This window comes from Lepeophtheirus salmonis, chromosome 8, assembly GCF_016086655.4.
Source record: "Lepeophtheirus salmonis chromosome 8, UVic_Lsal_1.4, whole genome shotgun sequence".
NCBI classification, from domain to species: Eukaryota; Metazoa; Arthropoda; class Copepoda; order Siphonostomatoida; family Caligidae; genus Lepeophtheirus; species Lepeophtheirus salmonis.
Genome location: NC_052138.2, coordinates 38,397,802 through 38,413,058, shown reverse-complemented (window position 1 = coordinate 38,413,058; position 15,257 = coordinate 38,397,802). Strand labels below are relative to the sequence as shown.

The window sequence follows — 15,257 nt, the reverse complement described above, 5'->3', positions numbered from 1 at the left end:
AAATAAAAAAATGGCTTCTCACAGTCATATTTTTTCAAGCATGTTATAATCAATGAACAATTTCTTATCAATACATTAAGATCAGTATCAAATAAGTAAATAATAGAATTATCATTTATGCAAATATAATATATATGTATCCATATGTAACTGCCTTACTACCGACAATGAATGATAAATTAAAAATAGTGGAAGACATTCCTGTCTTTTTAGAATGTATATTCCAACATTGGATATTGTACAGGGTTGAACAGCAAAAATGGACTCGAGAGTTTGCTTTAGAAATACTTCAATAATGAAAGAATGAGGACAATCCAAAGTCGCCCTTTACGGTCCTCTTGATGGTCCTAGAAGCCATGGAAAAGTTATTGGTGAGTAATCGCTTTGGTGACGTTCTCCTTGATCTTCTTCTACAATCTGGACTGGAACACCAGATCCTTATATAAATTATATCCTCCACTTCCTGTTTTCCTGGAGAGATCTTCTCCTTCATCTTGGCCACTTCGATAAACAGGATCATGGAGTACTTCACAATATCTAAAATCTTTGAGATATCCTCCGAATACGAACGCTGCCCTGCCATTATTATGTACCTCCGTGTTGGGTGCACGACAAAGGGTGCAAATAACTACAGAATATGGTGATAGAGAACTTAAATGGCTGTCAACAGATCTAGTGTCTTGTAAGAGTTTTAATTTGGTGCGGTTTGTCCAAATCGGGTAATTGGAACCAGTTGTATTCTAGAAAAACAAAAAATTTAAGACCTGTATGTGTTAGGAAAAAAAATGTGGGATCCTTGCTCCCCATATCTGAACCCCTTGGACTCTGATGTTGGAGTCAAATAACAACAAACACTGTTGACTTCCTGTAAGCTTCCTTTCTCCAGGCAGTGGCCAACATCGGTAAAGAGTTCATCATCAATGCCTGTGTCAGGTTCAGGACCAGATCCGAGGCCTTGGTTGAAGCTCGAGGTGGTCGGTTTGAGTAATTGACTTCGCTATGTAAAACAAAACAAAAAAAAAATAATTGTGAGTTTTTGAATTAATTTTGGGAAATAAAATGTTACATACATTATCCTTAAATCTTATGGATTCAAAATCCTCAACCAGTATATAAGATAACTTGCAAGCTATAAATGGTAAATAGTTTAAACAAAGTTATTCTTCAATATGTTGGATTTAACATTTAATTTAATGAATGATATATTAGTAACTGAAACTATTATTATGAAGTAATTCAATCTGGGTTGTTTGTAGGTGTACCCTGGGAAATCCCATGAAATAGAGAGATACACCTATTAGGTATGCAGGCAACAATGTAAGTAATAAAATATTTTTTTTAAATGCCCACACATGATATACATACATTTATAAGTACTAACGCACTTATGTAAGTATTTAATAAGCATATGTGACTATATACTTCCGGTTGTTCAAGTTTGAAGTTCTCATTGTAATACCTACATATTTTTGCCCACATATGTTATAAGGATAATTATAATAATACAAAACACTGGCCTGAAGCGTTTTCACAAGATGTCATCATTGTTGAAGACGGTCATCTTGGAAAAGGAATATATTACCAAATTTTATATGAATACCAACCTTTTTTTTCTTTTTATTGTAAGAAAATGATGAATAATTCTCATGTATTTGGACGTTAGTAGAGGACTGAATAATATTAGGGGTTTGACCTTTACTTTTTATCAAAAATATGTATGTATTGTTACATCTCAGAGCTTAATATGTTAAAAAAAATAATGGGAAGGACAAACTTCACTCGTTTCTTCGGAGATTTAATCTTTTCGTGGTTTATCGGAGATTTTGTTTTATAAAATCTAAGGTTTTATGAAAGTGTTTTGAATAAAATCCAAAATATTTTTTATAGAAAACCTAAATATATAATCCAAATTATCCTTTGTAAAATACTAAACAATAAAATTTTTTAAATTATTAATTCACTTTCTTTATGACATCATTATGATTTTTCAAATGTTGGTTGTTAAGTCAATACATTAATTATTAATTTTGCTATGATCAGATAATCTTCTTATTCCTAATCCAACTAAAATATAATCAATAGTAAAAGTCAAGCCAATTTATAATCATTTTAAACAAAATATTAATTTGAATTAATTCAAATATCAGCCACAAAAAAGTATACAAAGAAAGGCACTACTTTGACTTCATTGGGAAGAAAATATGCCCCACATCAGTACGGATCTTAATCTGATGGATTATATTGTCTCAGATTACCATAAATCTAAAACAAATAGAATATATCACCCCATCACGAATTCTCTGATTCCTTCCATCAAAGAGAAACTTACTAATATGCCATGGAACTATCTCGTCAACACTTGCACCTCCTTCCTGGGCCTGGGCCCAGGCTGTGATTAATGCTGGAGGTGTATATATAAAATTAGTTCTTTTCTAACGTTCATATGTACAATTCAAGATAATTGTTATGTAAATCCCTCAAAAAATGTGGCCTCAGATACAATTAAAACATTTTTGAAAAATGCAGTGATTTGATCCTAACACCGTGTAATATGTATAGTACTTCAACAATTTGACATCGTAGTGTAGAGTTAAAGGGGATTTAATGGAAACTAAAGTAATTCATGACTAAACTATAAATAACAGTATATAAATATGTACTAGTTTTTGTTTTTTTAGATATTTGCTTCAATGACGTTCAGTAACAATTGATCAATAAAAATTATAGTAAAGTAGTTCAACATATTTGCTCGTATTACGACCATTTAAAAAATAAATTATTTTTACTATAATCAGTTATAAGTTCAATCGTCTATTCATTAAATAAAATATGATGATTTTCGCAGATATCATGAAAATTTATTTCGATAAAATATTTTATTTTTCCCTGATAGGTCCTTGGAAGCAACCCATTTTCTTGGAATAGGATTATCCGATAACAAAGAGCTACTCTTCAATATTATTTTAGAATTAGAAAATAATAAATCTGCTTTTGGACAGAATTAGGATTACCTACTGATAAAGCATACTTTTTTAATCTATTCAACACAGATAAGCGTATATATTTAGTTACTGAGAAATCATTTCATTATCAGGGCTTTCAATTAGAAGATGAAACTCTCGTATTTTAATTAAGAAAATTAGAAAAATATTAGATAAGGCTTATGAGGAGCTTCGAATATACCATAAATTAAGTTTGGATCATTTAAATGTAGTTGGAAATCCCGGACAACAGGTTCGGCTCAACGCAGAACTATTTAGTCATATAACACCTGATGCCATTTGACTTTTAAATGAGGAGAATCAACCTAAACAGAAGTTTGGTGATTTGAGCCAACTTGTCTATAAATGGTTTGGTGTCATGAACAGTTCGTAACCTATAATAAATTAAACTTTTGGATGTGGTTATGAGGTTAATTTGGAGGAAGAGAGGGGAATTCTTCTTTCAATGATCAATGTGGTAGGAAAAATGAAACAAATGAAAAGAAATCACAAAAAAGAAATTATTCTATCCAAGTACTCTATCTTAAATCCTTACCAAAAAGGCATAACTATTTTAAAAAAGTCGATGATGGTGTTGTTTGAAGAATCAAAAATGGAAATTCAGCTTCCCTATGTATTGACATCTAGCCTACATCAGGACTGCCTAGAAAACTTTTTTTAGCTCTCATCCTAATTTTTTAGAATCTATAGATCAATTTTGCATTATTGTAATCTGTTGATCTGAAAATATATAGTTGAAAATGCTCCAGTTAATTGTCAAAATGACGATTACTCTCATTCCATGATTCAAAAAGTAACAAGGAGTATATTGGATGAAAAAGATTTAAGAGAAAATCATGAATCTATAACAGAAGAAACGTTCGAAGACATTGAAGATTTTGATTTTTACAATTTTTTAAAGAATAAGAAGAACACAAGGATCCAGAATCTGGTAGTGAAGATGAAAATATAAACTAAAATGTAGAAGATTTTGCATGTATTCCCAACAAAATCAACTGGTAGGAAGAGGGATTTATAAACGTTATGGGGTTTGTGGCAAAAATGTCTTCCCCAAATTCTCAAAATTAGGAATCTATACCTCATATCTTAATGTTCCGTATAGTCCATGGCTACAAGCTCCATCAACAGGGGGATTAATTCAACCATCTACAGAATTTATAAGCTTTTCAAAGAAAATAGAAGACGAATTTAATCAATTCCACGGAAACTATGTAGATACTAAACCATTTGTTATGGATAGGCTGATAAACGTTATTCATAGTCAACACCCTAATGAAGTTATAAAAAAAATTATAGGTACTCGAATATGTATTCGAATAAAATATATAAATACATTAAATAAGAGCTAAATAAATTAAGAAATAAATTAGCTAGGAAAATAAGAAAGATGACTCATTTTGTCTGATAACTTTTAAAGTAATTAAATAACAAATTTTTATTCTATTTTATCCTATTTTTATCTATTGGAGCGAGGGACTTAAAAGACAATAGAATACTCATACATTATGTGTTTGGACTTCAAAGGAAATTTGTAAATCAAATGGAGTAATAAAAAATTCCAGGATCCCGAGAGAGAAAAGCTAGTAAACACAAGGGGTGTGAAAAACCGAGTAGATCCATTGCCTTACTGGTTTTATTTGTATTGTTAATAAATGGATGGCAAGATAAACAATTGTGATCCAAAGAAGAATGAAAAATATATTTAATATATATTATACTCTCATAATCATATTTTTAAAGCTCGTGAATAAAAATATCCTATTTTTACTCGTTAGCTCTCGGCTATTATCCTTATTCCAGAAGGAAATGTTCATAATTTGTGATTAATACAATAATATACATTACTAATTGGATGTATCTAGGACAAACAATCTTTTTAAATATTTTTCTCGCAGGCAGAGAAAGATTGAAGACGCAGTATAGGTTTATTGCTTAGGAAGGGAAGACAGTGACTGTTGTAACAGTATCTTTTGCTGGAACAGCAAAACAGCTGTACAGTTATAAAATTCATTTCCTAATATTATGCAGATTATTATGAACAAAAACATTAATTTTTGGTCCACTTTTCTATGAAATGTTCATTAAAAACTGTTTTTGAGGATTTAAAGTAGAATTGTATAGAATAGCTATATTTGGCTACATAAAAAAATTGCCATTGAAAAAATTTCCCGTCATCTACTAACAAAATCCGAATACCTCGGCCCAAAACTTGTTTTGTGCAATGGCACAAACACCAAGCACCTGAAAAACTACCACAACCAGTTAACATAAACATTAAGGCCCCCTCCAAAAACATTATGGATTGTTTAAGACTACATCAGGTACGCCTTGCAAAGTTAAAAACCACTACTGCTGCTTTCAAAAGTATATATATCGCTTCTAAAAGCTCCAAAATATGGGGATTTTTAAATTGCTTGGTGGCCCTGCCGTTGACTTAATCAACTCATCTTCCCAGGCTTTATTTTGGAGCTTTGGAAGGGATATATATACTTCGTGAAACAGCTGCAGTGGTTTTTAACGAGCATGGTGGACTTGTCGTAGTCTTAAACCACCATTGGGCGCGGGATTCATTTTGAAGTATTCGGAGGGAGTGTTCTTTAACCTGCTTGGGGGGCATATCATTGAATAAAATAAGTTTTGGGTTGAAGTATTCAGATTTTGTTTGTAAATGACGAAAAAACTTCCAAATGGCAATTTTCCACTGGCAATTTTCTCTAGAGCAATTTTCCCAGAATTCTATTTTTAAAGTAATTCAGTGAGTTTTTTATTGCTTTTTCTGTGACTTATATCCTCTGATTGGTACAAGGAAGACATCTTAAGGAGGAAAATTGACTTTGGCGGAAGAATGCCACACAAAAGCTTTAGTTAGTTTTGAACATATAAAGTTACTTATAACTAAACCTATAAAACTCTTGAAATTGGCTGAAATCAACATAGTTTGGTTGGAAGGGTAATATAGTTTTATGAAAATGTATTTGCTTCATTTTCTTTTATCATTGAAAGGCTTAATTTACAATATTAAAGCTTCTAAATGGATTATTATTTCCCCTCTTGAATTGTATTTGACTGCAAACAGGGGAATATAAATCAAATTAATATATATCTTTAACATTTGATACAAAAAAATCTCATTTTTGTCTTCATTCACAAATTTCTATAGGAGACAAGTTTCAACATTATATTTTAGTCTCTCAAATAAATGCGTAGAATGAAAAAAAAAAAAGATGACAATACTCATTCGTTCGTTTGTTCCAAAGCCTACTTATTTAAAAATTTTCTACATTTAAAAAAATTGTAAAAGTATTAACTTTTATATTTCCTTATAACATATAGATTCTAACAAACGAATGTGGGCTCTTAAAAAAAGTCCATGTGGAAAAATTCGGAGGCTATGTAAGAACTTTGAGTTAGCTAAGTATGCTTAGGAAGCTTTTTAAAATAAGCAAAGATATGGTATTAAAAATAGATACTTTTGAATATAAGTTATATATAGTTTTATTTAAAATTGCCCAACATTTGGTTGTTCAAACGGATTCAGTTATTCAAAAAAACAATTTCAATTTGGAAAAGGGAACTTTCTATTGTAGAAATAGATTCCAAATACTAAACTATGGAGAATTTTTTTAATTGGAAACGCAGAAATTTTTATCCAAAGAGGCTTTTTGAACAAAAGAAAAAAATGGCAAAACTTTCTATACATTTTTTTGAAATCCATCATGGGATAAAATTTTATATATTTCACCTCGGGCAACTTTCTTTCGGCCAATTTTCCTCCACGGGTAATTTTTCTTTGGGTAATTATCAAAAATACACTTCACATCAAGCATGTTTTTTTACCCGGAGGAGAGTCTTGAATCGTTTATTTAAAGTGTATTTTTCCGATCTATAATACTAATCAGTTATATAAATCTTACAAGATCGTAATCTATAATACAATTTAATGATTCAATATTCTGTAAAGTGTAATGATTTATAAGTAAAACAAATATGATTTAGTATATTTTTATTAACTTCTAACTCAAATAATGTATTGTAATGTAATGTTGTAATGTATTACAATAGGCTCTGGCTATGGGGACAGTTGCAACATATGACGAGTCTTATTCAAAAAGTATTTACTTCTTTTATCTTTAAATATATTAAAACAATATTAAACATATGTAAGTATGATGTTTTAAATTTTTTTGTCGACTCTAAGTCAAACCAAGTCGGCGTAATTGGACCAAAAATTGAAAGTTTTGCAGCTGCCTTGGTCTCTTCTACAATTAATAATTGCACTTGAATGAAAAACTAAGTATTGTGAAACATAATCATTAGTTACTTCAAATAAAAGATGACATATGTAGGGCTTTTTTTATATTGATAAGTAAACGATGAATCTGATGAAATAGATTAAATTTATGTTTTCGTTTATTTTCCTTGTAGGAACAAATAAATTATATTTAAATTATTTTTCATAAATATAAAGATAAATGGTTTAAAAATTATATGAAATCAGTTGAAGTTTATATATATTTGATAAATAAGTTATATAAAACTTAAATTACAACTGGAATCAAAAAAATAAATCTATAATATTATTTTTTTTAGTTTTGGCCGCTCGTTTAAGGAAATCAAGCACTGTGCGCCCCCTAAAAACCATCATTGCTGCTAAGGGCGCATATATTAATGATTAAGAGATTTTAGACACACATATATTTATAGTATTATTTTTGTTAAAGTTTAAAATTGCCTTTTTTATATATTTAAATTAGGATAATATGCTATTTTGTCTTATATTACGTTTATTAAATTATAATATCCGTGTATTTACGGACTTACAACTATATTATCCTACCAATAATCATATGAATATTTACTGCGTCATTGTAAACTCTGCAGACCTCTGAGCCCACACAGTGCTATTGCCTACATAGGTATGTGTAGGCATATTAAATACAAAATATTTTTCTTTTGTTTTAATTAAAGTTTTATAAAGTTATTATAAGACTTCCTCTTTACAATTTTTAAAAAGTTTTTTAACTCCTATAAAAAAACTTCATGATGCTCCGTAAAGTTTTATTTATTTTTGTTGTTCAAATACCAACTTCATTATATTTAGTCATATATTTAGCTAGAACTTAAATTTAATACTGGGTTAATGTTATCCCAATTATGTATCTATGTAGTATAAGGGGACCAGTTTTCTGAAATGAAAATGGGGGACATTTTCAAAGCGGTAGTGAAAAATGTCATAGGATGAACTATAGATTATTTAACTAATTGATAGATCCTAGACACTCAACCTCGTTAATAGAGCCTTGCAAATATGTAATTTTTTCTTCTCTTTTTTTCCTTCACTCTTCTTCATTTCCTTGCTATGCAAGCAAATATATACACTTATCTTATAAGATAAATTGGAAAATGAGCATTATCCTTGTAATATTGTCGTGGTCTTATGCCAAATTGACAAAAATATAGAGCGTTTTTGAGAAAGCTCTAAAAAAAAAAATGTGTTCATATTTTTAATTATTAAATGAGAGACTTTTAAACATTTTGAATATATTATTTTTGAAGCCTTGAGCGTTTTAATAAAAAAAATCTAATTTCAAATTTGAACAAAGATAACTACAGTTATAGACTTGAATTATACATTTTAAAAATGGTTTTATAATTTTTTAATATTAGCCTTTGAAATATATAGTCGTTCATTTACCATTTTTGCTGTTATTAGTAAATTATAAAAAAACAAAAAACAAGGACATGTATTTTTTCATGTATTTTAGTCAATACAGAAATGATGCAATCAAACAAATAGGTGACATCACAAACTATTCAGCAACTGCCTTCTTCATAAGTTAGATGGTTGTTGTTCAAAAAATCACTGTATTGAAAATCACATCATCTATAAGCCATACATTTTAAGATTGGAAAACGTTTACATTTATTGTTTAGTATTTGTTTGCCAGCCATCAATGGTGAAAGTTGTCAGTGAATTTGTGAAATTGGGAAAATTAATCATCATTATATGATACAATACATTTATTTGAAAGACCTCAGCTCAACCAATTTAAAAACTGAATTCCAATCTATTTTAAGTAAGCATGCTCCTTCGTTTATAAAAGAAATATACTAATTAGTTGAGTTTAAACTAAGCAGTAGTTAAATCCAGATGAGAATAACAGAAGTCGACTAAATGAGGCGACGACTCCATAAATTGTGAAAGAGATACACAAAGTACCGCTGTTGGATTGTCGACTTAAACTGAGCGATGTAGCAGACATTATAGGCATTTCAAGAACTGCGGTTTGTTTTGAAAAAAACCTAAATCCATTTCGAGTATCCTTATATAAAAATATATTTCCCCTTAATTTTTGTTGTTGCATGAACATTGCAACATTGCATTTGTAATTGATGTAAAATTTTTGAAAGAAATGTAAAAATTATATATTTAACTTTATACAGTTCAAGAATTACATAAATAATATACCCACATGGAAAAATGATTGGAATGCAATATTAAGTAGCCTGTTAAATTGCAAAGGTGCATTAATCCACCCTAAAAAGAATTCAATATATAATCTAAGGTGTCTGAAATTAATTCAGTACAATCGTTTTTTTCTTTTATTAGACCACTTATTTAAAAAAAAAAAAAAAGTGGAAATATCATATTTTACGTCATTTGTTGAAGCAACATATGTTTTGAATGGTTTTTAGCAGTCATATAATTATTTAAATCATAATGTGCTATAGTTTTTTAGGTAGACTAATGTTGATACAACCAAAATATCTTAATATTTGACCTATATCTTTAAAATGAGATGATACAGGACGTCTGAAAATGCCCAATTTTTACCTATTAATAATTATTTATTTACATGTTAAATAATTGGATACCTATTTTTGTTAGAGATGGACAAAAATGCTTTAAGTTGTCAGTCCAAGTCGAGTATCAAGTTCCTGCTCAGTAGTTCAAGTTTTTGAATATTTTCATTTAGTCTAGTACAACCTTTAGAAAATTAAATATACTTAAAAGAGCTCTTTTTATCCAGTGAAAAATTGAAAAGACTTTCGAGTTCATATCGAGCCCAAGTCACTTTTCGAGTATTTCATTGAGTCATAAAGTCGAGCGGGAAGTCTTCAAAATATGGACTCGACTCCAAATCGAGTAGCAAGTCTCGAATTCAATTCTCCACCTATGTCTATTATTTTTTACACATTGTTATTATTGTTGATATTTAGCTCAGACAACAGGGGCGCCCCAGGATTATAATATATATTAATTTTTTTATGGAGGGGGGGATGAGACATGATGAAGGGGCCTTATGTATTTTGGAAGAAAAAGTTAAGTGTGAAAAAAAATTAAGAAATTGAATCTATAATTAAAATTGTAGAACAATTTTTAAGAGAAAAAATACAGGAACCATTCATGGACCTGTAATCTCCGACTGGGCAGAGAAGGGTACTAGGGTATACATTCATTGGAGATTATACTCTTCACACCTTGGCGGAAAAGGGAAGAGTTAGGCATATATTATGGCTCGGACATTGGAAATCATATATTCAAGTTTACATTTTTTTTTGTAAGTCGAAGACATTGCTAATATTCAAGTCACAGCGCTGAGTTCCTAAACATATGTTTTATGGTTCATAGCCTCCACCATGTTAACAATAGAAACCACTTTCGAGCAAAAGTAAAACAAATAGAATTAGGAATTGATGTTTTCTTTACAGAAAGAGCATGGACTTAACATTTTGTTTCAACTTAAAAATAAAAGAAGAAGATACGGCCAATCAGAATCTGTTAAGTTGTTTTTAAGTATTGTTTTAGGATCTATAAATTTACCATTTAGTTCAGGTCCAATCTTTTCTTGACGATAAGAGACGGAATTCCGTCGTTAGCCTCGGTCTATTTAAAAGTATAAAGACATGTTAAAGATGCTGTAAGGGACTTAAAATTTCGTAGGTAGTGTTTTCTCGATGCCCTTCATGAGAAAAGTGTACTAAAAAAAAACCTAATCCAAAAACAGAACATTATAAACATGCAACTATCTGTTTTTATGGGTATCAAACATTCAATAAGTGTTCAAAACTCCTGAACACACCCACATTCAAGGTTACCCGATAAATACATGATTTAGTTATATGGCTTTAGTCATGACGGGTCATTATATTTTTTCTCTCTGTTAATTTTTTTTTTTTTTTTTTTTTTTTTTGCAACAAAGATCTTTTTTAAAATACTATGAATTCATCATTAATCCACTAGTAACATTCAAGACTCAAGTAGAGTAATATATCAGATGTTGCAGGCAATCATTCAAGGACTTCTTCAATCAACTACAAAATATGGACTCTTTATAATCCCTGTAAAATAAATTTACATATAAATGACCTGCCCCTTAAAAAAATACCAGACAATTTCCTGAATAGTAAATATACTGACCTCGAAAGTCCCAACATACAATCAACATTTTAATAAAAAGTCTACCTTGTAGGTATGATTCATGTCTGTTAAACTTACTTCCCCTAACCACTGCCCATTGTTGCGTAGGAGGAACTTCCTCTCTTGCTTTGCAATAAGTAAATAATGTTACTTATCAAATTATTGAGTCTGATAAGACGAGTGAGTATTTTTGCAAAGTAATGTTTACTTTGGTAATAAATCTCACTTGTAAAAAGCTTAAAAAATATGCATTGATATTTTTTTTAATGTCAACGATATGAAAGACATATACATGGTGCCATCTTTAATTTATCTCGCAACCTTTCTACCAAAAAAGATAAATAAAATAAGTCATAATTTTTTTTTAATCCTTAGCTAATTCTTCCAAACTATGGAATCAGTAGCAGAGTTCCACCATTTTTACAAGAGAAGCTAAGTTTAAAATTTAGTGCACTAACACTACAAATATACAAAAGTTGAATAAAAATATGCATTCTTTCTTCGGGGACTTTCAGCTCTTGAATCATTTTAGAAAATATATTTCAAATCTTCTTTCCAAAAAAAATTTTTCTTTCGTTTTTTAAATTTGATTAAAAATAAAAATTTATAACTTTTTCGACCTTTTTAATAAATGAAATGCATATTTCACTACCTATTTCCACAACCAATTGCCATGACATTTTTTAATAGACGATATTTCCACAGTAGACCAGTTTAAAAAATACAAATCAAAATTCATATAATGTATTATTTTGTTTGGCAGAATTTACATTAATGACGCCCAATAAAATATTCCTCTCTGGGAAATAAATACCCCTTCTAACTTAGTCACTTTATGGAATTATTCTTTATATGAAGTAATTGCTTACAACAAGAACTAACTTGTCTACAATCACTAAACGATCATAACTCGAACAACAGTGTTTATGTTTTTCAAAAATAGTAAAAAGTTATATATTATTATAAATATGTTACATAATGTTTATGGTTTTAAAAGTCAAAAAACAAAATATATTCTCTAATTAATTATATATTATATCAATATATTTTATTGAAAATTTATATCCATGAATGAATTTATATGTAATAGTCAAACACAGGGAATCCTTGTATTTTTTTTTTCTTAGATTTAAAAATTATTTTATAATATAAAAAAAATAAAAAATCATTTCATTATTAATATTTCTAATAATTTCTTTAAAAAACCTTAATCCGTCAATATCCAAGGTCATTTCTGATATGATTTTTATTTCATTGATATATGTGGAAGACAGTAGTACTTCTTTTTGCTCAACTACTGGGAACTGGTTTGACTAGAATAGGTCACATTTGGACACAACATATCTACATCCAAGATTAATAGAAATGCAAGGTTATACCATAACACTTTTCCGACGGATGTTTGACATCCACCACGCTTTTTAATAGTGACGTTATAGAGTATAACTGTTACACCAAGAGTAGCTATGTATCGCCTTCCTTAACTGTTACTGCTAAGGAACAACTTTTATGCTCAACGACGTCAAAATCTGTCTGTCTTCCCTAGCAGTCAGTACGGTACACCAAATTGAAAATTCTAGTTATCGGGATAACATGATATTTTAACCTTGTATTTCTATCAGCCTAGCTTATATATACATATTTATTATTAATAGAATATTTTTATAGATTAAACAAGTCAGTACATTTTGTAATATTGCATTTTATCTGTAAGTTTTGGGGCAAATGGGTTAGTATAAACAAGTTTCGCAACTGCTGTTGTAGTCAAGGGTATTTAAAACACATAAAAAAAATAGGATTTTGGGTTAAAAATAAAGAAAATTATACTAAATGCCATTTTTTGAGAAATTCATTACTATACTTTTTTATGGTGTTTGATTATTACTTTTTAAATATGTTATAACACATTAAGATAAATATATTTTGATACATATATGGTACTTCTATTCGTTTACTTCCCCTCAGGGTCCAGTTATACTATTAATGCAAGATGAATAATACAAATATACCATAATAGCCACATTTGTTGCTAAAGGGACATTTGTACCAAATATTACAATATCTCAAAATTCTATTATAAGAGTTAAATTATCTTTTTGAAATAAATTACAGCAAAATAATGAAAAGTTTACTATTTTAATACAAAAAAAATGTTTCATAAAAAAATTAATTTCACACCTTAAAATGATTATTTATTCAATATCTCCGAGAGAAGTTAATGAGGACGAAAATTTTGGCTATACACTTTTTTGGATGTTTGACAAAAGAGACTGTTTCAGCTATAGATTTACAGTCCAACTTTTTTTTAATACACCCTTAAAATAGCATATTATTTATTTATAAGTGAATAAAATTGTTCATTAAATTGAGAATGAAAAAGTAGAAAATTTATCAATCTAATTAAGCCCACTTTGTAGATCCGAACAATACCAGAGAAGATGTTAGAGACCAAATATAATATACAAAAAAGGTATTCATTTTTTTTAATAAAAATAATGCTGTGAAAATTTCAAGGAATTTTTTTTTCAATATTTGATTCAGAGTCTTTTATATTCTCAAAATTGGCTACAATCCCAACAAGTTTTGGTACATCTGCTAGTATTCTCCATAGTGTTCCGTGTTGATACGTGTTGAAGAATCCGAAAATTAACATAGTAATCCAGAAAGTTTTAATAATGTTCTTGAGGAGAGTAGCTTAGTTATTATAAAGTTGCATTATATTAGCTACAAACAGCTGTATGAGTGGAAAAAGGAAATAAAAAGGACATAGACAAGAATGACTCTGAAGTTTTATTTTTAGTCCAACAATGACGTACAATTATTACTCTGCAACCTATCTACAAGATTACTCTTCCTCGCACACGCATGTTCAATCAGGTTTTAGATATAATTGAATGTAGAATAAAAATAAATTAACTACTTAGAAGTTAAATAACAATGACAACAGCTGGGTAAAAGAAAATTCTTCAAATTACCAATTTAAAAAAAAGAAAAACAAAAGGGGGCCAGCTAAAAAGTACATACGATTTACATCACTATTTATGTAATTCAAACCATTAATAAGAAATAGATTGTTTTGTTGGTAACAATGCAACCCTTAACTTCCATTGTTAATGATGGGTTTCTTACTAATACAACCCGTAATAATATAAAGCGTGGTATAACAAAACACTGTGGGTCGAAATCAAACATTAATGGGTAATAATTGAATGAGCATTCAATTATTATACATTAATGTATCATTGAATTCCATTTTTAGGTAATCGAAAAAGGTTTATGCATATATGTACACCAGACCTAATTCAAAATAAACATCTGTTAACAATATATATTACATATACTTTAAAAGGGAGCTGTTTTAACGTCCAGTCCATTATTTTCCTAGTTTCCTGGAATCACTCAAAAGTTTGGATCTGTTATTTTAATGTTACATTAACTATATAAATACTAAATAGGTACATCAAGGAAAGTATATGTAAAGAATTACGTATAATAATATATTCATAGTGTCCATTAAAAATATTTTATCTATGTTTTTCTCGTATATAACTATGTACAGGGTTGATCTTATCTAGTGGACACATATTATTTTTTTCAATTTCTCAAGAGTAAAATTTAAAGGAAAGTTTTTGTGAGGTTATTTATTTTACAAAATCATCTAAAAATAGTATTTGGCAAATTTTTTATTCAATATATGAGCCCCCAACTCTAGCAATTGCCTTAATACGAGGCCTCACTCTCTTGCAAACATGCAATTTGTTGTCAAGACTTGAGCTTGGCGCACTTCTTCTTAATAGAAACCTTTAGAGGCTGGACAATCCTGTGAGGAGTAG

General features: G+C 29.2%; 1 long non-coding RNA gene across 1 annotated transcript; it reads right to left on the bottom strand.

The window, feature by feature from the left end:
• Positions 1-204: 204 nt before the first annotated feature.
• Positions 205-1,323, bottom strand: LOC121123691 (uncharacterized). The gene is made up of 2 exons (XR_005866069.2): positions 1,071-1,323; positions 205-997 (listed from the first exon to the last, which is right to left on the bottom strand). It is a non-coding gene; the product is annotated as an uncharacterized lncRNA (long non-coding RNA).
• Between the last annotated feature and the right edge of the window lie 13,934 nt (positions 1,324-15,257).